Source organism: Geospiza fortis, unplaced genomic scaffold (genome assembly GCF_000277835.1).
Source record: "Geospiza fortis unplaced genomic scaffold, GeoFor_1.0 scaffold719, whole genome shotgun sequence".
NCBI lineage: Eukaryota > Metazoa > Chordata > Aves > Passeriformes > Thraupidae > Geospiza > Geospiza fortis.
The window spans coordinates 619,191-646,305 of NW_005054451.1; the positions used below are offsets into that span (position 1 = coordinate 619,191).

Sequence of the window (27,115 nt, forward strand, 5' to 3'; positions counted from 1 at the left end):
AGTTGCTTCTTATCAAAGGATCCTTTGTGGATGTTTTAAAAGGATTTAAATTGCTTTGATTGCATTATTAACAGTGTCTGTGTTGCTCTTGTATTTCAGAATGATCTGGAAAGCTGGAACATTAGCTCTTGCATTCTACAAAAGGCGGTTTTCCATCTCTAATAAAAATGCTTCAACACAAAAGATAATCCTTGTGTTCAAGAGCAAAACCCCAAGATAGGCCATGTTAGCACATCTGAAGACCCTCTTACCACCTTTTTAATCTTACTTTTAATTTTCTGTGGTCTTCAGTCCTGGAGATGTCATGGCCAGTCAGGACTTCATGAACCTTGCTGGGAACCCAGGTACTTGCAGTGGCAAACATATCAGATTTTTCTCTTTGAGAAACTGAAAATAGGGGACCTTTTCTGATGAATAAACTGGGATATTGCTGTTTAAACTGCAGAGTCTGATGAAAAACCTGTACAGTCACATAGAGAGGGATCTCTTTTTCATGGTGCCTATTTGGGAGTATTGCAGGAATGGGAGGAAGCAACAGGGGGAAGTTCCTTGTTATTGGTTCCCAAACAGATATTTTGGTAAGGTTCTGAAAAACATCTGAGCCCATGCCTAAGAAAAATAGTCCTATTAACAAAATTTCATACCTGTCAAAACCTACTATTGATGAAGTGAAAAGCTCAACACAAGGTAATAGAGTTGCTGATGTCAAAATCCCCAGCTTTCAATTAAAAGGGGAGAAAATCTAATATTTTGATTTGTTGTCTTTGTTGTCTGTTATTTTCTGGGGTTTGTTGGGTTTGTTTTTTTTTTGTTGTTGTTGTTGTTTGGGGAGTGAGTGGGGCTGTTTTACAATGGAAACCTGTGGTTAAGATGCTGAGGACTCTCCATTCACCGTGTCTCCAGCAATGCATTTAAAAAGTGAGACAATCCAGATGGTTAGAGAGCACAACACAGGAATAAAAATGCCACATCTCAGTTCATTCAAAAATTCCTATAAACTGTGGCAGCAAGTCACGTTACAAAACCCTAACACAGGCATCCAGGCTCCCGTGGGAATTCAGTTACCAGCACAGCTAATATTCTGTGCCCTGCAGACCTCAGTGGCATGCTGTATTTATAAAATGGGGCTAATGGCAGTGCCTGCCTCAGTAGCACGCTGTATTTATAAAATGGGGCTAATGGCAGTGCCTGGCCCTGAGCAGTGTGGCCAGAAAAGGTCCATGGAGGTGTGGGAGCCCCGAGTGCTGCTGTTGGCCCCGTGGCTCCTGGCTATTCACCTGCAGCGCAAACTCCTGCAGAGGAAATTCAGCCCAGGAGAGCACAGCAGAGCCTTTTTATACATTAACCACTCTACTGCTCCAGAGCTTCACCTGGCACTTCAGAGAGATTAAAAATGACGAGGCAGCCTCTGTCTCAGGGAGTGTTTGTCTTGGCAGCTCCAGAGCCCTGCAGGTGCCGGACAGCAACTCTGAAGCCAAGGGCTGTGATGAAGTTCTCCTGCTGGTGGCAAAAGCACACTCTCTCTAACCATAAATATTTCATCTGCTTTCTTTGTTTTTTTTTTTAAATAAAACTTGGAAATTGTTACAACCTATGACAAGATAATGGCCTGATAGATTCCTTATTCTGAACAGCAGCTTGTCCTGCTCTGCAGTTCAAACCAGCCCTTCATTGCTGAGGAAAGCTCTATGCCTAACAGATCAAGTACTGGGGGAGAACATTTTTTTGGCCTTCCTTTATTTTTTTCCATTTGAATTTAGGATTTTCTACAAGAGACTTGGAGACCCTCATCTATGCTGTTACAGCAAGAGTCATTCTGGCACTGACTATCTAAGTTTAATTAATTAAAAATAAGAATGCAATCAAGCTTACTTGAGACAATGGAATTACCCCAAACTGGTTTTAAGTCGTGCCAACTTAATTTTCTCTGCTTGTCAGCTGTCTTTTTTAAAACAAACAAAATTTAATCTCCTGATCATCGAACATCTAATATAATTATTCAGATGCAGACAGTGTTTGCTTTGTATAACTTCCCTTATTTCCACTCTTTTCATGGCATTAGGCTACAAGGATAAACTCCACACATCACAGCAGCATTACACTGGAGATGGAAACAGGCCAGCTGGACTGATATGGAAAATATGCTTGGAGAATACTGGAACAAACTTACAGTTAAATACACTTCAGTGATACATATGGATCTTCTCATTTGTTTTTTGAAAGCAGCTGCATTGAAGCTTTGCTCATGGAATTCTATTTGAAAGTCAAATCCTACAAGCAGTTGCATAAATATGTTTGCACGAGTACTTGAACCAGAACACATTTGTGGCTTTGTTGACTTTGGACAAAGATTTTGACAGGAGGGATAACAACCCACCCACCCTTTTTGTAGCAGCAGCAGGAGGAGGATCAAACAAGATCCTGTGAGCTCAATATAATCACTGCACAGGAAAACAGGAGTGGGGTCCAGAGCCTGGGGAGGGACCCTCAGCTCTCACCAGGGAGACATTTGCTCATCCAGCCTTGTGCCAGGAGCAGAGTCAGATGGCAATGTGAAAATGCCCTGCCCTGAGACCAGGCTGTTTGCCAGTGGAAGACAAATTCTCATCCTAACAAAATCTGACCTACTCTGCTGAGTTATTCCAGCCCTCCCCCAACACTTCTGGTATCCTGTAAAAGTTACTTGCTCAGGCAACTGCATCCCTTCCACATGGGTCACTAAGCAAGCCCCGTGCTCAAAAGCAGAAACTGCAGGGGTCAAGGCTCAGCTCAAGAAGATGAAGATGGAGTTTGCCATTAATGCTTGAGCCTCTCAATCAGAGAAGCAAAAATATCTCTCTGTGAATGATGGGGTGCAGGGAAAGACAACAAATAATTGCTGCTAATAATGAAGACATTCATTAAACCTGCTGAAACCGCAGAATATTCTGAGTTGGAAGAGACCCAACCATTGAGTCCAGCTTTTAAGTGAACAGCTCATATGGGGATTGAACCCTCAACCTTGGTGTTATCAGCACCATGCTCTAACCAACTGGGATGCAAAGAATGACTCCCATCCATTCCAGTAGCTCCTTGATCAAGCCTACCTTAGTTTCCCCACCTCTCCTCTGTCAAGCACAATTTACATGAATAAACCACTCCCTCTGTCTCCTCAGTTCCACACCAACACCAGCAGGACAGTGGAAATGCGTGCACCAGGATTAATCACTAGGAAATCTGGACTGTGAATGTGCAATGGGAATATTTTAAAGTCTTTTTTTTTAAACTTAAATTATTAGGTACCATGTTCTTGAACATATCCTTTCTTTTACATTTGGCTGCCAGTTAAAATAACAGTGCACAGAAAGGGAACAAAAAGCAAAAAAGAGCAGGGAGACAGAATGACTGGCTGACAGACAGATGGGCAGGTGTGTTACACTTCTAGTCAAAAAATTACCATTACTAGTAGTAAGCTGCTTTCCATTCCCATAAATTACACTTGAAAAGCACATGGCCCTGGATCAATGCCTCTGGTGAGGTTTCCCAAGCACAGTGTTTGAACAGTTGCCTCTGTGGCCAGTCACAAAGGTATTCAGGGCAGGGTGGGCTTCCAAACTGCTTCACACTGATCACAAAAGATGCCCCACCAACATTTCCCAGCACTTTCATGTGGTACTGGTGCAGCTCCAGGGGAAGGGCTGCCCACACCAAAACCCTCACCACCACCCTGGCTAGAAAAAGAGTTTGCCTTTATCTTCTTAAATGGCTTTCAACAATGTCTCTGCCGCAAGGCCAGAGGGCTGGAAAAAAAATCCCTCAAAGAAATATGAAAGCTCACCTCAGAAACGCCCTGTGAAATTCGGGGAACAAACACTTAGTTGTTCTCATTTTGTTCTGCCTTGGATGGGAATGACAGAACTGGATGATTTGCTCTCAAAGACTGTAGCTACTGAGATTTTTTTTTCTTTTTAGTTGGGACTTTAATGCCCAGACTGTAAGTTTTTAACTGAAATACCAAACTTATTTTCTGTCTAGTGCTGTTATTTAGACTCCTGCCTGGTGACATTCTGGGTAACGCATGCTGAAAGAAAATTTCAGTAGAAGTTGCAATTTGAACGTTCAATGTTATGAAATCTACAGAACTGTTGCTGTTGTACATAGCACAAAATAAACATCTCGATTCCAGGAAACCAATGCAGACATCTTGTGAATCACTTTCTTAAGACGAAAAGACTTTTGCAGAACTACTCTTTGACTTCTAAAGCAGCCTAGGTAGAAAGCAAAGCAGCTTTCCTTTCTCAGGATGAAACTTTTACCAGGTCAGAAAGTGGCAGAGTGCACGGAGCCACCAGCACAGTCACTCTGTGAGTGCACATTTAAGCAGCACACGTTACTGACAGGCACATAATACAACTATTCACAGGGATTACTTACTCTGCATGCTGTTCAATAGTCACCGCAAGTCCTAAGCATCCCAGCCCTCTTATTAGTGAATCCTTTAACAGAATAGTAGATGCTATTAGTTGTTACTTCACTGCTAAATTTTCTTGGGTATTTTTCTTTCCATTTTTTCCTCCTGATGTTTTCAAACCCCAAGCTTCGAGTACAACAAAACTCCACACTGGTAAAACTCCACTTATTTTATAAGTGTTTGTCAATCCCAACCTTTAAAAAAATTGCACAATAAGCTCAACCACCAACCTAAGTAATCAGAGGCAATAATATACTGAAAAACATAATCAATCCTCAACGATTTTTAAGGGGTACCACTGACCTATGACAACACTGCTAAATTACCACTTAACTGGATCTTTTGCTCAACTACAAGTGGTTCATTTGTATTAACACAGACACTGACTTTGCCTTGGTTTATATTGACAGGCTGATTTGACTGCCTGCTGAGAGACAGCCCCCTCTGAGTGGGTGTGAAGGAGCTGAGCTGCCAAGTAAAATTGATAGGAGGAGTGGAAAGGAGGTTTTAAAGCCATTTAGAAACTCCAAATGTACTGAAAGTAACTTGTGCAAGAGGGGGATAGCCAGTGGTAAGCATTTTTTTCCTCCTTTTTGACAGAAGTCTGCAGTACCAGGGATCCCTTCATACCAAATTACTGGGATGGATGCAGAGGGTGTGGTAGCTTGTGTCCAGACACAAAAACCATGAACAGTCTTACTTAGGTCTACAAAAAAAGAAAAACCAATTTTAGAGGGAACTTCAATCTTATGAAAACTGGATCGTCATGGGGAAAATATGTGAAAACTTTTGCAGTTTTAAAAGTTATTCTAGTATGTGAAGTTTTGCAGTTTATCTTTTTTTTTTCCTGGTCATTTCTTGGTCTATTTTTACACTGTCATACGAAAAACATCTTACCCTTATGAAGTGTTTTTTCCCCATTCTGTTTCCTAAATTTCAACATACAAATATCCAGCAACACAAAATAATGGTGTTGTGTCAGATAATGTTTCAGATCTGCAAAACAAGAAGCCCAGACTATCACGTCCAAAGTTACTGAAAAGATTTCAGTGAACAGAAGGCAAAATTAATGGGAACTTCAAGTAGGGTTGCCTACCTCTTAAACAGTGATAGAATATTTAGATGCTGAAAATGTATTTAGACGTTTTACTTCTCACTTGGAAGAGGATACTTCAGCATGTTGGATCTGAAGAAATAAATGAAAAACTGAGATCCTAATGCTTGCCTTCTTCAGCATCCTTCCAGCCAGGTGCTGACCCACCAAGAAATTGCTCTGCTCAAATTTATCAACTGGTACTCTGAAATCTCATCTGGTTATCTCATCAAGTTTTACACCAGAGTGACACACAGCAAGGAGTAACTCTGGTGTGGTAAAGCAGCCTCACAACTACATGAGAAATCCATTCCCAAGTTATTCTGGTCAAGAGCACAGGAGGAAGTGAGGTGGATGAAGTCAGGCATAAGAACTGTAAAAGTGCTCACTCTGCCTTTTCTCAGCTGGGTGACACCACCTTCCCTCAGTGTGAAGCATCACCTCTGAGTCTGTAAATGTGAAGGGATGCTCAGCATGGGGAAAAGGATCACTTTTATGGGCCAGCCACTTAGATTTGGGTTGTCCCTTCAATTCTACCAAGCAGAGTAGCCTCTTGTGCTTGTGCTTTCATGCTGACCTCCAGAATGGGTAGGGAAGATGCTGTGTTATGGCTTTTGGGTGCACAGATGTTTGAAGCAACATTCTGTGTCCCATGTGCATGGATAGACTGCTCCTGTCACCTCATCAGTCAGTGCAACACATGCTGGAGTTCTCTAAAAATGGAATTCAGCGTGTAATTATCACTTTGGAGATGGGTAGGTTCTCCTGTGAGAGTGGGACATGGGAACACTCAGCACAGTGCACGAGGCTGGGAGAGAACCATCAGCTAAGGCTTAACAGCTCCATTCCCAGGACTGAGGTGCACTGTCTGCTGGGTCCTCAGCCCAGGAACTCCACAGAAGACAGGGATTTCCTCTTCAGCAGACACATAAAATGTACTTCTCTGAAAGGAAAAGGGGCAAAGAGATGGAAAAGAAGAGCCACATGGCTGATCTGAAGGGAAAGCATGCTTGCATTGACACTGAAACATTAGAGACATTGTTGGAGTGCAGTTCATCCTTGCAAAAATATTATCCTCGTCTCGATGCCAAGGTTGGTGAAAGTATGGGCTACTTGCCATGGAAGTGCTGGGTAGTTAGGCTAGACCTGTCATGGGGCTTATTTACTCTCTGCGCCCAACGTTTCAGACACACTCAAGTGTTGTGTTCATGTCTTGGCAGGAACTTCTCATTCATGCACTTTCTCCTGGTCCCCTCTGAGGAGTCTTCCTCCTCTGACATTGCAGTGGTTAAAATTTCATTGCTTGCTGAGAAAACCAACACTGATTAATTTCATCCTACTTGCATGGAAGAGGTAAAGTATGCAGGTCTCCAGCCAGGGACAAGGAAATCCCTGCTGCTTACACGCCACATCGAATAAGCAGCCCATGGTTGAGGCCATTGGACTTCAACAGTCTTCATTCCACCCGCAGGAAAGAGGCAATTATCCATAGCAGCATGGGGAGCAAACAGGAAGTAATGCAAGACATTCACTTTGATTACAGAATATCTTTTTTTATAGGACATAATATCCCACAAGGAAGAATTCAGCTGCAGCGTTACATCGACGCACCCTGAATTATTAAAGGAACGTGATTGAGGTTGCAAAGCTCAGCCTCAAGACCCAGGAAAAACCTAAATTAAGGTTGCTGGTGCAGCCTGAATGCCACTGCTCGCTGTGTGTGCGTTCTGGTACAGTCTTTAATTACATCACTGCAAACTGCTTTTCCCACAGGGCCTTCGCCTCATTCAACACACAGGACAGACAGTGCCTAATAATGAGCAGCTATTTGGTGTTTGGTGCTCTCCTCTGGTTCAGTGTGTGGCCCTGGACTGTATTTACTGCACACCAGTCAGGCCTGCTCTGGAGACACAGTGATTCATCTCCCCATGGATCTTTCTGTGACATTCTCCAACACAGCCTTTAAACATCTCAGGTGTATCATGGATCTATTTGCACCCCACCTTTGGGAGACAGAGACTCCAGTTTTGCAGATGGGGAACTGAAACATGTGAAGATTAAGGTAAAAAGTGTCCACTGATTGGTGCTACTTGATTTTCTGTGTATTTAACTTTAAATGCTGTTCTCTCTGTCCAAAGCCAACCTTCCATTTGCTTCAGTTGGACACGTTTGTAACCAAGACCCAAAAATCTCAAGGCAACTACTCAGAAAATGGAAAAAGCACAATTAGAGGCCAACTGTGAAAGACTAATTTTAAGTGACTTGCCTGTCATCACATAAGATCTATCCCTGTCCAATTCCTTAGTATGCCATTCAATTGCTTTGGCTATGAGACCATTTCCTTTGATGCTGCAAATCCCCATTTAAATTTATCACACACCTTTTACCTCATGCAGTAAATGAGTCAGCCATTCTATGCTCCTTTATTAGACAACCCAGTTCCAGCCCCAGACTAACTCAGGCTTTTGAACTGACTGCATTAGGGCTCCTGGGGAAGAAAATTAATTACTTGATATATATGCTGAATGATTAATTTAAGCTGCATAGGCAGCCTTAATTCACAATTTATTTTAGGTTCTCATTGTTTTAACACATATTTTTTTCATGCTTAATTTCCTAAGCTTTTAAGGAACTGAAGAAAAAATGAAGAACAAAACCTGCTGTGGACCAGTGAAGAAAATCTTGCTCATTTGGAAGAGTTTACACAAAAGGCTGGAAACTTTCAAGAATGTGAAAGTTGGCAACTTGAAGAATGTTCTTTTAACACAGCTTTTCTTGAGCTCTTTCCTAAGTTTTCTTTGAAACAGAAAGTCCATCATGTTGACACTCATAGTGATACCCATACCAGCAGAACTGACACAGAGGTGTCAGGGTATCTGTCTGTGCTGGGAAAGAAGCTGTAAATTGTCTTGGCTGATCATCCTGGGCTCTCTGGACTCTCTGGACCATGACTGCCCTATTTTTAATTTCACCTTCCCATCCTAATTTTGCAGCAGCACTGCTCCTCCATTCTGCTTCCTCTAAGGTGATTTGCTCCATTTCTACGCTCAATCTCTTTAGACAGTGGTGCCAATTTCTGCCCCCAATCTGATCCCAGCACTTGTCCTACACTGACAGCGTGCAGCAGTACAGGTGGGATATGGATTCACTGCACACCAGCAACTCTGCAGCAGCTCTCCAAGTGCCACCCTTTGGGAGACATCTGCAAGACTTTGAGGCTCAGTCTGAAGTGGCTGCTTTCTCTCACTGGAGGGAAAAGCATGGAGAGATCCTCAAGATGGGATCCTTCCCTGAAATCCCTAAATGGCCTCTTCCATTTTTGACTGAGAGGATGAACAGCATCACTGAGTTGCAGCAATATATGTTAAACTTTGTCAGCTCCCTCAGCAGTGTGCAATGCAAATAACTTCCTCTGAAACTGCAATAAATCTCATACTTAGCCTGGATATTTAAAGAATAGCTATAATGGTGTTAATTCACCAGGGCTCATGCCCTCACCAGACTGATGACACTTCTTCGTCTTTCTGATCAATCTTGGCTTCCACCTTCAGACTGTTAGTTTTAATAAAACAAAATTAAAAAGAAGGAAAAAAAAAGAAAAAAGAAAAAAATGTAGCACAGAAAATATCCAGCATGGAAAATTTCAGTCTACATAATTCTGGCAAGATCTTAATCTTATAATGTCCAATATTAGACAAATTCAATAATGGATGGTGCTACCCAGCCCACCAGTAACAGCAACCCTTATTCAGAAGGTTTGGCTTTGGGAGAAGAGTTGTTATTATTTATCATGTGTTACAGGGCCAGTTTGGGAACCTTGACTTGGGAGCCTCACTGGAGCTGACTGCAAAACTCTCAGAGGATGCTATCTTTGAGGGTCATATGGGAACCAAAACACAAGCAGCTTCTTTTCCCAGAGTTTTCGCCTAAACAGATAAACATAAACCAGCAGAAGATGAAGAAAAATAAGAGTGACTGCATAAGACTCATGCAACGTTTTGAATAATTTTATGATTTATAATAGTTAAGCATCTCTGTCAGTTTATCAGGGATTAATATCACCTTTCTCTCCTTGAATTCCATTCAGTTCTTACATTATACATATTTCACATGAGCACTCTCTTCTCCCAATACTTCTGGCACAAATCTGAGCCTCTCTGGGAAGGACTCATAAGGTTATGAATGTCTGGACAGCCTGAGTAATGAAAGGCCATTTGGGGCCGAACCATTGACCACAGCTTTAACTTGCCAGGAAGCATAAAACATAAAATGTAAATTAGGTACTAATAACCCATTTTTCTTCTAAATCCTTGGTACAGATGCGCAGCATGAAGTACAGATTATGTTTTGAGAGAGATTTTGGAATAATTTGCAGTTAAAAATATTGCATGGGACCTTGTGTTGTGGCCTCAGAAGAGACTGAATTGTGAGTTGTTACTGCTGCCCTTGAACCCACTTCAGTCGATGGAAAGTTTCATTGGCACCTGGATTTGTTGCTTTGGGTAGCTGCCTAGCTACCAGCAAAACCCAGCACATAATACTGTCATCAGGGAAAGTGGAATGTACAGTCCAGCAAGCAAGACATGCATGGAAAAGTACATTTCTCCCAGCATGTTTTGCAATCTCCATGCTATTCCCTCCCCATCTTCCTTTCCACTGATCTCATCTGTGGAGATGAAGTCAAGAAGAAAATTTAGGAAGTAGCACTTGCAGGGCAAGATCATTTTACTGCCTGTGCATGACCAGCATCATCCTTAATACAGCTTTGACCCTCTGGATGGGGCCAACCCCGTGTGAAAGAAACAGAAAATCAGAAAAAACAGCTCCAGTGTTCCTCAGTCAAGGGATCTGAAGGCAGCTTGAGGTTGGCTGGGCACGTTTAGTTCCCATGTGAATTTGCCATTGTTGTGGTCTTGGATTCTGCCAGCAACAGTGTGCATGAAACTGCTGGGAAATGGAGCTACACGTCATGCAAGTCACAGCACAACTTTTCTGTCGTGCTGCTTTCAGAACACATTCAAAGACATGTCCTTCATGTGTGAATTCCACCCTCCAGCTGCTTTATGGAAGAGGGCTGGAGTTATCAGTCTCCCCTCAGAAACCATTTCTCTTTTTCTGTTCACTGCAGCCCAGCTATGAGGAAATGACCAGCTTTTATCTTTTTCACCTCAGCCCAAGAGTATCTAAAAATATAACCTGTGGAACTCGCTTCTTGAATTAATTATGCTTCAGGTAAAAATAAAATAAATATACTTGGCCTTAATGAGATCTGCAACTGCTTCTCCATCTCACGGCACACATCCTTTTCAAGCAAAACCTGGACTCTTGTTATGTTTTAATAGGTCAGTGCACCTGATATGGCTGAGTCAAACCATTGCTCTACAGCTCAACAATTTCCACCATTCTTTGCACCTAGAAAATGAGATAATTCAATCAATACTTTTAAAAATTACATAAATACCTGGGTTTTGGCATGTGAAGAGGGGAAACATGTGGCTATATCTCTGATGCAAGACTTAAAGAGAAGGCAGGAGTAGATCTCTACTGTACCTCTGCGGAATTACCTTGCTGGAATAGACACCTCACCCCAAAGAAGCAGGGGAAAGCAAACTCGTATCTCCTCACTCACTCTTCCTGGTAATATTTGTAGCATTATTACTAATAAAGATGATTTTACTGTGCTAATGGCTAATCATGGCACAGGAGCAAGAACATATGGAGGGGAGCATGGTGCTAGGCACTGAATAAACACAGGAAAACAGGGCAGTCCTACCCTGATGAGTGGAAAGGTTTAGATAATACAAATAAATATTCATTGCTTTTGGACGCCTGTCAGAGACACCTTCCAAGCCTTCTCAGGTCCAACCACTAGTGTTGATGTAGAGAAAGAGAATCATGACTTAAACAGGGAAAGGAGGAGACTCCTAAAAACACGAAACAGAAACAGACTAAACAAGTCTCTTGAAGAAATACGCATTTGAGAAACTACCCTGATTGAAAAGATCTGGCTTTTTATCCTTCCCCTGCTGCCTGGACCTGTGGTACAGCAGCACGCTGGAGATACATCATGTGATAACTCAGGGACACCAACATGGTAGGAAAAGCAACAATGCTGCAAGAGCAAGAAAATAAACCTTGAGATTACAAAGAAAAAAACAAGGAAAAGAATCCACAAGGTCTGGTCTAGTGTACACTATCATTATTGATGTGAATCATGACTTCGTGATCCTCAGAGGAGGGTTGATGTGCCTCTCCATAAATCAGGTCTTAAGGGTATATACATTACTAGCAAAGGACAAGCGCCACAGTTTGCTTTCACATAATGATCCAGCAATGGCATTTAATTGAGCAGAATATAAACACCCAGGCTGGAATTTAGCCAGGACACTACATTTAACATCCTACTCTAAATAAGAAATTCCATATAGGCTGCAGTGTCCAAGCAGAGCAGAGACAAGCTAAAGTAAAAGATCTCCTCTGATAATCCCTCTCACAACAAACTACACAGACCAGAATTTATAGCCCTGGGCAACATCAAGAGTTGAGTCGACCCTGGCTGCAGCTGCCAAATGTGGTGGAGCACTTGGAGAACATTTGCTGTGGATGACAGCAAGCTTCTTTTGTCTTGGTGTGTCCTAGCTAAGTCCCCTGGGGGAAAAAAACCAAACAACCATCTGCAAGAGGTCTCTCTTCCACCCTGTCCTGTTGGCCTGCTTCCCTTGACTGATCACTGTGCTCTCAAATGAACTAACTTATAAATGCGATGACAGCCTCCCCGTTTTTTGGATGTCGGACTCTAAGCGAAAGGAAATCAGGGTGTTTGGAAAGTTGTCACCTTATCCTCTGCCAAGGACCAGGAGAATTTTCTTTCTTCATTTTTTAGGAGTGGCCAAACCACTTTTGAATCACACAGTCAACATGGTGAGCATGGCTGACTTGCCTTACTTTCCCCAGAACCAATCTGCACTGTTCAAGGACAACGGCTTGTGCAAATACTGGCAGGAAGTCAGCAAAAATATGACAGAAGGAAGACGTAAAATTTCCAGCACAATTAAGAAAACTGGTTTTGGTAAACTCTCATCAGTTGAGAGTAATTAGATCAGTAAGAGTGGCCAGACCTGGCTCCAGTGTGGAATAATCTGCTTGCATGTCTCACAAATGATATTTCCACTGAACAAGCCCAAGACAACGCTCCCTTTGCCTTAGGTGTCTGTGTTGACCAGCCTGATTTCATCCATCCTGTCACCTGGTGCTGCCCTTGGCACAGCCTCACTGAAAGTACTGTAGCACATTATTCAGATAGTTCCCCTCTTCATCCATCATTGTGAAAAGTCTTACACATGTTGCAAGATAGTCCAGGAATTCATACAAAGTCCCTTGATTTCAATGGGAACTGTTTTACTGTGGAGATCTCCAAATCAGATAATTTATATAACTGAAATGGCCTGCTTCTCTTTTTTTCCCCAATTCAGCATTCTTGTGAGACAACATTTTAATTTGTTATCTTCCTAAGTTTTTTATCAGATCTTCCTGTGTTCTTCACTCCAGCCTTCACATAATTTTCTGATTAAATAACTGAAAACACCTGGTACAGACCAGGTCTTTCAGCATGTACTCAGAGGAGCCCAATGACTGTGAAAAGCTCAGTAAGCAAGGCCAGAGCTTTAAAATTTCCATGTGGGTATTCACATTTCAGTTGGAATATATTTGGGTTCAACAAAAAAAATAAATAGGGAAGGTAAGAAATCACTGATTAACAAACTGTCTTACTGCCCACAGTTAAGGCAGAGACCACCTTTTACTTGTGTCTGGGATCACATCACATCTCACAGCTCTACATCAGTCCAGCTATATGGCATTGACTTCATTCCTGGATCTCACAAGCCTCACTGTCCATGAATAGTTGGTTGTTGAGACCTGGGTAAGAGCAGAAATTTCAAAGAACTACAGCAGGTCATTAATAATAAGAATAAATGCCTGGGAGAATGCCTTAAAACAACCTTTCTCTAAAATTAATAGGAGCATAAATTTCACTTGCTGCAAATTAGAGACCAGGAGGTCCAAGCACGATCCATTTTCTAAGCATTTTATTTTAAAGCAGCATAGATCAACACCATGAAATGACAGTGCATGTACTTTGAAATAACAAATGCCTGCTAGTCTGTGCCAGCTGCAAAGGGCAACAGCATGAAACACCCTGGCACGTTCCTCTTCAGGCTGGGGGAAGCCTCTCAGAAACATTAGATGCTCCTGCTACCTCTTCCCAAGGCTGTGCTGCCACTCTTTTCCCATGCCCACTGCATTAACCATGTGCATTACACCTGTAATTCATGGGCTGCTTGGCAAGGGCCCTGGGCAAACAGCTTCTGTGAACTCAGCCAAAAGATCACAAGGACTTCCACCAGCCCAAAACCAGAATGCCTGTTGTGGTGCTGGTTTTGCCCTTCTCCATTTGATCTTGCTTTTCATGATGGATTTTTTATGGTGTCGTTACCTATCACTTAGAACCTCATTTCTTTTCAGATCTACCACCACATCTTCTAAGGAGAAATCATAACATTTCATAGCAACACAGGGATTCTAAGTCACACAAACCAAATTAAAATATGCCAATCCAACACAACTCTATATGGATATGTAGTTGGTTTTCCTCCCTGGAAGCTATCAGCAAGCAAGGTTGTCTCTAAAATAGAGCTTTTACTTCTTGAAGCCTCTGAAATGGAAAACTAGGAAAGCGACAGCATTGCCTTTGCTACTGCTGCTGCAGAGGTGGAAAACTAAAACTTTTTATGGCTTTTTTACGGTGGCAATAATGTTTTCCTACTCATCTCGTGCTGCCTGAGACGTTAGCTTTTGTATTCACTTTTGTACTTTGTATTCACTTTTGTATTTTGTATTCACTTTTGTATTCATTAGCTTTTGTATTCACTTTTCCTTGAATTAGAGCATGATCTTTTACTACGGCCAGAGCTCTGTTGCTCTCAGATGTTTAACCCTGATCTGTTTGATTCCAGGGCTGAATACGACCCAGAGTCCACATTCCTTGTGCTGACTGATAACCTCCTCCAGGCCACAGAGAGCTTTTTGCCCACAGTAGTGCTCTCAGATAGGTCAGCTATATTTATTACTGACCGCATGGCCTTCCCCTTCTTCAGCAACAGAAGCTGCAGAGCAGTGCCAAGCTCTGATTCTCTGACCCCAAGGATTCCATGGGAGATCCAAGCCATCCCCAGTTTTATTTCACATGCAGAGCTCTGACAGGACATCACATCTGGATATCCCTGGATGCCCTCTTGGGCAGCTGAGTGACAGGCCAATCCAACAGGATGCAGAGGCATTAACTGGAGCTTTCAAGCCTGAGGTGAGGAATAAAACTGATTTACTAAAACACAATGAAAAACTCAGCACTTACGAGAAGCCAGATTGAAGGAGGCTGTTCTGTCACTCAGGTTCAGGGCTGGGCTGGATTTGCCAAGTGCTTTTCTCCTTATGGCTGATGAGGAAACTGTGGGCTTGACATTTGACTGTGTACCTCCCTGCAGCGACTCTGCCTCTGCTGGCTCCCCACATGCCATCTCCCCTTTCAGACGGCTGAGAGCAGCAGGATGCTTTGCAATGGATTTTTCCTGCTCAGCCCTGCACTGCACAGGGTTCCCATGGCTGTCATTAGCTGGGAGCTGAGTTCCAGCTCGAGTGGAAAACCCCACACCGTAACAGCCTAAATAGCAGACATCTGCTGTCCCCTGCCCCAGGCCGTGTCACTGCAGTGCCTTGGAGAGCTCCAGATCGGCTCAGCAGCGTGGGCTGCAGCTCTGCAAACACTCCTGGTGCAAGGGTTGTCTCCTCTGGAATGTGCTTCCCCATTTCAGCTCCAGCAGCCTGGATTTCATGACCCCTCCCCAGGTCATCCTGCAGGGTCCATCTGCTTTCCCAGGCTCTGGAGGGGAGGAGAAATGTGGGGAATTGTAAGGCTGCTGTAGAAAAGGCTTAGTTGTAACACAGCAGGAAGAGTTTGTGCCTAGAGACATTGGCTTGGTGGGTAGAAATTGCAGTGATATTGAGTAAATCTGCCCAGAAAGCAGAATGGGGAACTGTTACTGAGCTGAAGAAGCAGACACTTATTGACTTTCTGGGACAGGAAATAAAGGATTTTTACAGCCTGATAAGTAAAACTGTCCTGATTAAGGCTTAAAGTCCATAAATAAAAAAAGAGGACTAGGAGGAAACATAGGACTTATGGTCCTAAGAAGACAGAGGGATGGGGAAGTCCATTACAGGATTGTTCCAAGAGCCTACGTAAAATATTCAGTGCTGATCCCTCTGCCTTCTAGCTCCCCAAAAGAAATCACCTCTTACATCATGCCATTCAAAATGAATTATGCTTTCAATTTTCCTTGTTTCCTGCTATATTCATATTAAACTACTACACTGTATGCAGGAAAAAATCCAGCAAATCATTTCGTTGCATGCTAGGAATGGTTTTCTTCAGATGGCTTTAATGCTGAAGACAAAGGTCAGCAATTTACCCCAAACAAAGCACTGGAATTTAATCTTTCCTCTGCTTGGGAGCAGCATGATTCCACAGCCTTCACTGCGTTCTTCAAACACATTCCTACTGGAAAGCAGGCCTCTAAAAAACCTTTTATAAAGCTGGGGTTTTTTTCTCCCTGAGAGACTTGAAGCCATGAATACTGCATTAGGGAGCTGCCAAGTTATCTGCAGAGGACCTCCACCACTTTACCTCTTCCAGAGATTCTTGTTTAATTAACGCATTCCACAAGCTGTAGGACTCCTCACAGCTGAGGATTCCTTCTGGAGGATGAGGGCACGGACAGTTCACACCAAATCCTGCAGCCCCCTGAGCAGCTTTTTGCATGGCAACTGCATAGCCTGGAAATGCATCCCAGAGCAAGGCATGAAACCAGCAAACTGCGCTCTGGAATTGGGAAGGAAGGGGAAGACAGCTGGAAATGTGCATTATTTAAAATGCTGCAGGATGAGAAACAGATGCTGGCATGGCATTTGTGGAGTTGAAAGTCACCCAACTCACGCTGCCAGTTGGCAAGCTAGCCTGGTATCAAACCCACAGCTATGCAAAACCCACCACCACAGCTGGCACCCAGGCTGGCAGAGCTGGCCAAGGGCCACTGGAATGTTCCCTCTCCTGCCACTGCACCTCCACCCTGCACCAGAGCACACACAGGGAAGTCAGACTGCACCTGCCTGGGAGATTCACACAATATCTCCCTTTCAAGGGCTGTCTGTGCATTACCAGGACCTAAATTTGCTTAAATGAAGGGTAAAAAGGGCAGGAAGAAAAGCAAAGGGGTGCATTTGCTCTCTGATTTGTCTTGATGACCCACATCTCACAGGCAGAGCCTCCAGCTGAACTCCCAGTGTCTCCTCTCTCTGAGGCAGCCAAAGGAAAGGCTTTCTGATCCCTTCCCAATGCCTGCTGTAAGTGGGTGAGTTGGCAGCAAGATGAGATTCCCTTCCTCATTGCTGCCTACCAAAAAGGGAAACCCTGGAAAACTGCCAGATCTGAGGACTTGTTAGGGAAATACGAGTTTGTTGATGGGAGGCAAAAAACAGATGAGGCAGAATTCCACATAATTCTGCCAGCTAAAGCATTGTTTTGACTTGCATCAGTAGAAGGAAGCTATCAGCTAATTTACACAAAGAATAAAGGCTTTTGGGGAGATGTGATTTAGCATCATCAGCCTCCAGCAACGAGTGAGACAGAAGGCTAAAATCATAGAATCATGGAATAGTTTGGGTTGGAAGGGATCTTTGAAGGTCATCTTGTCCAATCCCCTGCAATGAACATGGGGGTTTAGGAAAAAATTATAATCAGTCCTTGGGGATGGAGAAGGACAAGTTTTCTCATTTGATATGAACAAGGAGAAAATAAAGGAATATCCTACCTATGCTAAGAGTTACAGGGGGAGTACTCTGTAGATTTCAGTCTATAGGTGCTTTACTGGCAACTGGTTGTGGGTGATGGTTACTTTCCACTTAGCTCAATGGTGCTGTTGGGAACAAAATCCCATCCCTTTTTTTGAACAGGGATGGCAGGTCTCCATCAGAGCTCCTTCAGGACTTGGAGCAGAGGCCAGTGAGTGCCAGAAAACTTGCGAAAACCACATGGCTGCAGGGTGGATCCGTGTCTTCCCTGTCTCTGTGCTGGCCCTGCTGTAATCCCAGCCTGTGCTGGTGCACAGAGCCCTTTGCAGAGCACACTCGGAGTAACCACAGCCTTGGGTGACCTTTGCCTTGGCAGATCCTCTCAAGTTTGAAACTGCGCGTTGCCTCCTTTCGCTCCTTGAGATCTCACCTAAAGAAGCTGATTTTTAACTCGCAAGAAAGGTCCCTGCTCCCTGGGGAGACTTTGATGTAGATTCTAAAAAGGACATTAGTGCCAGTCACAGGACTTGGGGCTGTCCATGGCAAAGAACAGGGAGAAAAGGCTGTAATTCTCCCTTGCAGCTCTGACCACTGATTCATAGTCACACTGGCATAGACAATACTGACATGGACAATATTTTTAGAAGTTGGTTGGGTTTTTTTTCCATAGAAGATAATGATGTTATAGTGCCCCATGGACACCCACAGTCTCCTGGGCAGGGATGAAAGCAGTCTTAGAAGGGAAGAGTTTCTACCTTGGAGGAAGAAAGCCTCCATGGAGCTAAGGACAGTCATGAGGTCCACTCCCAGCACTGGGGCTGCTTAACAGCTGCTCTTTTCATGCTGGCTCTTCTCCCACAGGCAGAACAAGCCTTGGGAATACTCCCACTGATGATACAAAGGGCTTTATTTACCTACAGGGGTTGTAATTTTTATTTCCCACTCTCCATTCTCCATCCTCCTCAGGCACAGACCTGTTCCCTCCCATGTGGAGCTCATCCTGTCACCAGTACAGAGGTATTTTCCAAAGATTTCCCACCTAGGAACTCATGGTCAGGCTTATCAGGTTCAGCTGAAGAGATCTGAAAAGGAAATCTGAAAAGGATCTTGCTTGAAGTGGCAGGGCTGCCAGTTGGCTTTGGCTTGCTGGAGAGCTGATCAGCATAAACATGTCAAACTTTGCTACATTAAATGAAATATTCCCTGTTATGCAGTAAGCTCCCCACCATGTGTTTCTCTCTTTTGCACTATAGAGTCAGTATTGTACCTTTTTAGACCTCTCTTGAAGCTCAGTGTGCTGAAGCCACTGCTCATGAAACAAACTATACCCACACCAAAAGGTCAAATGTGAGGAACCTGGTGCTAAAGTGCTGAATGTTGTTTGTTTGGACTGATCAGAATAGTTCTGAAGTGACTTACACCAAATTCTTCCTGTGCTCAAAAACCATGTTTCTCCATAAGCCATGTTTACAAATGCCAAAAATATTTTGAAGCAGGAGTTATGAAAGCCTGAAAGCACTTACTTATAGAGAGCTGTTTCAACATTGCAAATACTTGTATGTAGTTGAGCCAGGTCCTGCTGCTCATGAGAACAGCCTTCACCAATCTGTCAACACTGACCTAACTTGTCCAAGAGAGAGCTCAGAAAATCAATGTGACGTGGAGAGACCTTCAAAGTGCCACTGTACAAACATAAAGCTGGTGCAGGGCTGGAGGATGGTGAAATCTGGCAGGTACAAAGAAGCTTGTAATCATCTCCAAAGATTATATTTTTGTGGGTCATTTAATACTACAGGAACTCCTTATCTTTTGAAACTAATAAATCTTCTCGAAAGATAAAACCCTTCATGTTTTTCTTAATATACTAAATTGAAGTGTAACTTAAATGTCTTGATCCATAACATATTTTTAAGGATTATAAGAATTCAGACTATTTGTTGAGCCATTTTTCATTGGCTTTACCAATGCCAGGACAACAGGGTTCTTCAACAAAATCAAGTATCAGTCTACCATCCTACCCAAACTTGGGAGTTTTTTTCATAGTTTGCATTACAGTATCCTGCTCTATAGTTTCATTTCCTTTCCCTAAATTAGACTTTCACTCATCCTTTCCATTAGTTCAGCTAAGGGACAGCAGTTGAGGGCAAGACAGTATTTTATTTTACTTGTCTTAGAATTCCCTGGAATCAGTTTAGCATGGTAAAAATGTGATTAATAAGTAAGTAACAGTACTGGCACAACCAGAGGCTCTGTTCAGGAATGGCCTCATAGCTCCTGCTTTGATCCTGCCGAGTGGAGGGTCTATTTCAACAGCAATATGTAGCAGAATTCATGGCCATGCCCTGATTTATGACCTACAGAGCACAGAGAAATATTTCAAATTATCACCTCCAAGTGTTTTCAAAGCATCACAGAGCGATTACCTGAAAAATAAATGGAATCTCTCAACGACTTCAGGGACTCATCCAAACCACTGAAAAATCAGGCTTGGAACGTTCCACATGTGAATTCTCTCACGCTGTCTTGAAATCAGAATTAAAACATAGGTGTGGGACTATCTTAAAAACACTCAACCTCTCTTTTCCTTGACAGCTGGAAGCTGTGAGTGCATGGACAACAATGGGTCATATTTCCACTAAGAGACTTTCCCTCGTGCATGACTGTTCCCAGAAAACCCAGAAACAAAGCCCAGCCACAATCCTAGAGGCCTCTGTAGTAACCAGCAGAAGCCAAGTCAAAGTAACACTTCCTCTACCACTACTCCAAATGAGTTATTTTCCTTGAGAAGCATTAACTTTGGCTAATCCCAACCCAATCCCTGAAAGCCTGAGTGTATCCCCAGAGGTGAGGATGTCAGGCTGTTCACTTCACAGCATCCCTATAAAGCAGGTCTGGTAGATCTTTTCTCTCCCTTTCCCCTCCCTGCACTTCCCTCTTTCCATTATAAGAGGGTTCCTGCACAGTTTAATTTAAGGGGAACTTTCTCTGTGACTCCAGCAGAGCCAGCCAAGCTTTGTCCTGCCACCACCTTCCCATCACTACCAGGAGCAAAGCCACAAGAGAGTCCTGCAGGGATAAGAGCAAGGTTTTACCATAAATGCAGCCCTACCTCTCATTCCCCATACCCAGCAAATGCTGAATTGGTTTTAAAATAAATTTCCTTAACAACCAAGTACTACTATTTAACAGGACCCGTGAGCACTTCTATAGCATTTTACAAATCACTGCATAAGTATTAATTAGACTTAATGACTCATATTACCTAATGAGATAATAAAAAACCCTGCAGCTCACAATATCTACTTCTATTTTCAGCAAGAGATGAAATAGATCTTGTAAAAGGATATTCTCTTCTAATTCCCTTCCTGCATATCCCTATAATAACGTTGGAAAAGTAATTAAAAGTGTGCAAGTTGTGGCATTTTTTTCCTTCTCGGTTTGCAAAGGCTAATACAGCCTTTGCCACAAAACACAAATGCAGAAGTTCAGTGATAATATTTGTTCCTTAGGAGGCTTTCTGTTGAAGGATGACTGGTGGGGGCTCACTTTTTGGTAAGGAGATGTGGATTTGCTGCCCATTTGTTCTTTATGGGGAATAGCAAAGTCTTTCTTGCTTTCTTTCTGGGTTGCCCCTGCCAAGGTAATACTCAATGGATTAAGTCTTATGAAATAAATTCTGTAAATAGAACGTGGGCTGAGATCATTTCAACTCATTTCCCCTGCGTCCCCTTCCCGTCCTGGAAGCTGTCAAGCACCAGCAGCCTGCAAGCAGCCTGTTCTCCCAGTGTTAGTCTTGAGTCTCACTAGATGCATAAAACAGCTTGTTTTTCACATATTTTCTGTGATGGCATTTTAAAAAAATTACAAGGAGGGGAAAAAAAAAAAAACCAAACCCAACCTTTCTCAATTCCACCCATAGCTATAAACTGGATACAGCTAATCTTGCAAGGGCACCAAACATTGCTCTGTTTGTCCACATCTGAGCACTAGAAACCTATGTTTATGATGGAATTACACTCGAATCTGAAGGATTTTAAAGAAAGGAACTGAACCAACTGTGGGTTTGTAAACAAACACTATGGTTTTGACGTCAGCCATATCATTCCATGAGCTGGAACTGTTTCTATCATGCGGCCAGTTCCTGCCCCTGAAGAGTATCTAATTTAATTTAGATGTGTTCACGATATGGGACAGCACACCAAGTCCAAGAAACGACAGGGCAACTCTGCAGGAAGGTCTGTGCTGGAAAGATTGCATAAGCTGTACTTTGAAGGAGCAACAGAGACCTTTTGGCTCAAGGGAGAGAGGGGAAAGGGATGTCTGCTGCAGAAAAAGGAAAAAAGAAAGAAGTGTGTGAAGTGGGCACTGTGAAGGGGAAGGACTTTCTTTCTCCTTTAGAAACGAATTAGTTTGATGTATTTTTCCTGCATTAACGTAATCCAAAATAATCTGCATAACTTTTTCCAGAGCAATAAATCCTATCCAGAGCTTTCAGGAGTCCTTCCAACTTTGTTTTCAGTCCTTCTTGGGTTCTTCTCTCTGGTCTTTCTGTGCTGGCCCTGCAGACAACCACCATGGAGGATAACTCATCCAGGAGATCTGTCAGGCACTCCAGCATCCATGGGATCAACCACAAGAAGCCCTCAGGTCCTGGTGACCCCAGGGGTGAAGCAGAGCCCCATTCCCTCCCCTGAGCACCTGGGCTAGGACAAACACCCAGCTGAGGGGCTGGCACCTGGGTGATGGGAGAACAGCAGCAAGATATCCCTTTGCTGCAGCTGATAGTGACTGAAATATATCTTATGTTGCAGGTACCTAAGGGCACCAGTGTGGGAAAACTGCTTTTCACACAGGGCATGATTCCGATTGCTAAAAACCCCCCAACCTGGCATCAACTGAATTTAAAGGGATGCCCTGGGTGATTAAAAAATTCTTTTTGAGCCTACATGTTTACCAGCTTGGGCCTTAAATGATATGAATTTCTCTGGAAATATATTTCCATTAAGAGTATAACAACAATACTGTATGCTGTCTCATTTATTCATGTAAATATTTTTACTAGACAGCATTTTCTACTCCAGTCGTTCTAATTCCCCAAGTTTCCAGCTCCTCCCAGAAGCGGTGTAGAGCTCTGTGCTGGGTACTCAGCCCTGGCTGTACACACACACTCCCAACACAGCCACCCTGATTCCTACACTTTTGGAAGGAAAGGAGGAGATGGTTCCCCCTGCGGTTATTTCACGCCATGGAATCCTGACTGCTTGCTGAAAAACTATTTCCAATTAAAATGTAAGGGTTTTTTCCAAGGAAAGCTAATGCCTTCTACCAAAAAATATTTCTCAAAAACTTAAAACTCTAGTTGTATCCAAAAACACGAGACCAGCCTTAGGTGTAGGACTCAGACCAATACTACATGACAATCAGAGAAGTTATAACCAGCTGAGCTTGGTTATTTACAGTGGAAGGCAAGCTGCAATTCCTTCCTTTGATCTGTTTGTTGGCTTCAGGATTACATTTCCCAACCATGCTTTTTAATCACTGTAAACATCAGAGGTGAAGAATTTGGTGGAGAGAAATCTGGCTGCTGCTTGGTGTTTTTGATCAGACCGGGGCTTTGATCCCTTCTCCTTCCCCGTTCCAGTGTCTGAGCTTCATATGTGACAGCACCACGGGGCCTCAGGATCTGGGATCTGCACATGGAGAGCATTTCCCTGCCTACATCTCCATCCCCTGAGGGAAACAGCTCCAGAGGTGATGCCCTTCCCAGTGAAGAGGGGCAGGGTGCCACAGTTACGCCACAATGAACATGGCAGGCCATGCTGTCACTCAGTCTCTCAGGGACTCCCCAGCAAGCCTGGAAATTCACACTGCTTTTGCAGCACCCCTCACCCATGGGTTTCTCTCTGTAGTGCTGGAAAACCTATGGAGTCAAGAAACCTGATGTCAATTCATGAAAGATGTGCACCGTGCAGCAGAGAGGGAGGTCCAAGCCACCTCTGAATGAGACACCAGGGGTACAGCAGGAGGCTTTCTGCCACAGGATGGAGCTCAGTGCAGGCTGCAAAGCATTTCTAGGAAGCTCCAAAATACTCAAAGCATCTGAATCTCATTGTACTGCCAGTTGTGCCTCCAGGCAGATAAACTGCAAAGTGACTGGGAAAAAAAAAAATCGTGTAGGTGAAGGTCTTGATCATGTCTGAAAAAGTACAATACCCAAGAGAGTGATGGGGGGAGAAAAGAGGCAGCTTTTGTAAAAAGTCAGCATGTGGACTCTGTGGCTTCAATTTTGTCCCACTTACTCTGTTCACCAGCTCTACAAAGTGCTTCTCACACAGAAGTGTATTTTTAACAACACGGAAAAGAATGTGCCAAAATTGGAAGCTCGAGCTACTTTTACCCCAGGTAAAAGGCAAAAGCCATGCAAGAGGTTGAATGGCAAAGGAAAGATTTTTTTTTTTTTAAACCAAGAACGGCCAAATTAGTATTAATGGTGTCGATCTTTCTGACTGTGAAATCTCACTGAAGAAGAATATTTAACAAGAGAAATCCTCAGTGTTCTCTTCTACCTGAGCATCATGCACAACCAGAAACTGCTTTACCAAAGGAGTTAAAAGTTGTCTGCAATAATGCAGCAAATCACTCTGTGCAACAAGCACAGACACATTCTGTGGCAGTTTCCCCACAAGGTTCAATCTATGGGGTAAAAAAGTCTTGATTTATTATATAGCATTTGGACAGTTGTGAATGAAAATTTGCCAAAGATCAGAATAATCAACTCTTTCACCCAGGCAGTTTTTTTATGCAAGAAAAAAAGCACAGAATGGGTCTGAGCAAAAGAAATAAAAATTCCACACTTTTAACCAACAGAACCTTTTGCGTCATTCAGAAATATTTACAGACATCCAGAATCTGTTATCATCAAAAAGACACTCTGGCTTTTCAAACTGCAACTTTTTCTTATATTTCTTTTTATTGATGGCCTTTAAACTGGTGGATATCTCTAACTTTTGGCATCTCTTCATGTCATGTCAAATACAGGAACTTTTAAAGCTTTTCCTTGGTATTTTTTTTTTCTCTTCCCTTGAAACATCGCTCTTTTGCTAAGCTGTCATCTGTGAGTTTTAAAGATAGCAGAACCCCATCTACAGCAGCATCCATCACATGAGTCATGGTAGCTATGCCTCAAAAATCAGTTTTTATTGACTGACTGGGCCTCTGGTGCCAATATGGAAATCTTCCAACCTGGAAAGGGCCGGCTGTTTTAATACAATTAAATACAGCCAAGAAGAGGGCTGCAAATGGAAACATGCATTAGCCATTCATAGTATAGAAGCCTCTCTCAGAGCCCAGCAAAGTGCAGCATCCCTGCTTCCCTTGCTTATTTAATTAGCACACAATGAAGGCCACTGAATTTCCCTGCAAAAGGTGTTGCGTACTTTGGACAAAAAAGAAAGGAGAAAAGAAGTTGCTTTTAAGTCCAGTCCAAAAAAATAGCTCCTTGGCTAAATGGCACATTTAATAAAGACGTTTCCAGTGTTTGTTTATTTATCAAAAAGCAGTGTTTCTCTCGGGTGTTTTGATTTTTATTTCTGTGCACAAGAAGGAGGGGAAAAAAAGGGCTTTACTAAGCAAGTCTTTCAGTGAGACACCAGATGATGGATAGTCAAACACAGAGTCTCCTGTAAACACAGAGGTAACCAAAAGGTATGAACTGACTCATAATTGTGTCAACACAGGTCGCAGACCCTTGGTTTATTTCAGCCTTCCTGTTTTTCACAGATTTCTTTTCACACTACAGTATTTTTTTAAGACACAGACTCTTTTCAGTACATCTTAGCGGGGTGCAAAAGCACACACGTTTTTACACCAGAATGTGGGCATCCACACACACATGTAGGCTGTACTGCCACAACTTCAACAGCAGCATTTTCCACCTATTGCTTATGGCTACATTAAACTAAGCTGTGCAGTCCATGACTGCTCTAAATCAAAAAGTCCATCCCATTCCTGCCTCCAGTCTTTCCCAGGAGGCTCTTGGGAAGCATCCAGAAGAGAGGAATACAACAAAACCTCAACAGCCTAGTGCTCCAGCTCATCCAATCCTCCAAGACTTGCTGTGATTTTTTTTCTTAACTTTAAGTGGCAAGACTCTGTCTGATGGAAAATGCTGGGAGGAGGACAGGCAGCAAAGGGGTCTGTGATGAGCAGAACCTGCCTGTATTTGTCCTGCTCTCTAAACAAATTGAATTAGGCTGTAGCCTTTTCCTTGTATAAAGTTTAGAACCATGGTTTGGAAGGTTGGAAAGATCATCAAATTCCAATCCCCCTAAAAGACCTTCCACTAAAAGCCCCATCCAACCTGGCCTTGGAGGAAAAAGCCTTTCTGGGCTCCCTATTTCTGAACTAGAAAGGTAAGAATTTGTTAGGGCATGGGCTGATGTGCAGACACCCCAAGACATTGAATCCCCTGCAAGTCCCAGAGCAGCTGAAGGGCCAGGGAAGATGTTTCAGTACATTCCCTGTACCTGTGCAAACACTAGTCTGAAATCCTGAGATCCTTTTAAAGGACTTGCAGAAAATAACAAAAGAAGAATGGGTTAAAGCCAGGGGAATTGTTCTTCCTCAGCAGAGGCAGGAAAAGAAGGCATTTAAGGCCAGACTGCAGTGACCAGTGCTGGTTCCTGGGTGTCCAGGGAGCACAGAGCCCAGTGCAAGGGAGCTGCAGTGGATCCAGCCTGAGCACACACATGGAAAGGACTTAGTGCTACAGACCCACCCACCCAAGATGTGTCAGACACCCTGTATCAGCCAGGAGAAACTCAGACAACTCTTTATCTGGGGTGTTTCAACTTCAGAGATTCACTGAAAATGGCAGAGCCAGCAAGGACAAATTACATTATTCAGGCTGAGCAGTGCCTTATTCCTTGTGTAATCACATCCAGCTCAACTCACCAAAAATCAGAGTTACAGAACCAGGATTTGGAGCTTATTTCCCACTGTGGAAAAGGCAGTTGCTAAAATTCCCAGCTAACAGGTAATCACTGCAGTGACTGAAACCAAATCTGCCCAGAGAACCCACAATGGCTCTTGCCTGGTTACATCACCAAATCATTCACCAAAAAAATGCAAAACAAATTACATCAGGGTGAAGCTGCCACACACAAAAACTGCCAGAAATAGCATTTCAGAAACAGAAATAATTGGCAGACTTAATTTTTTAAAGACTACTCATTTTAGGATAGTACACCTTTGTAAAGAGAGAATGTTTTATCTGGAGCCATTTTCTCCTTTGGAAAGCAAGGCTGACAGAACAATGGGGAGAATTCCCTTTGCAAATTGCAATATATTAAGTCAGGTTTGCTTCCAGCAGGTTCTGTACCTTCAGAAATTGGTCAGGCTTTGTATGTTTGTCAACTGGGGAAAACCTGCACCCTATTCTCCTGCCTCCCCTCTTTTCTTTACCTCCTTTTAGCTACAACAGAAGGCGAAGGAAGAAAATTTTACTGAAGGAGACCATGAAAAGAGTCTTCCAAACATTCCACATATTTCCTCTGCGTAAACATGCTGTGGATTTCTAATGTAAATAGTGCCAGGGCACTGTCACTCAGACCCCAGGAGTTCACCCAAGTTAGACAAATTATGCTGCCCGTTATCTCAGTTGTTACAGA

At 43.1% G+C, this 27,115-nt stretch overlaps 1 protein-coding gene across 1 annotated transcript in view; it reads right to left on the bottom strand.

Moving 5' to 3' along the window:
• Positions 1-27,115, bottom strand: part of GRK5 (G protein-coupled receptor kinase 5) — a 171,781-nt gene that overhangs the window by 81,995 nt on the left and 62,671 nt on the right. The window lies entirely within an intron of this gene.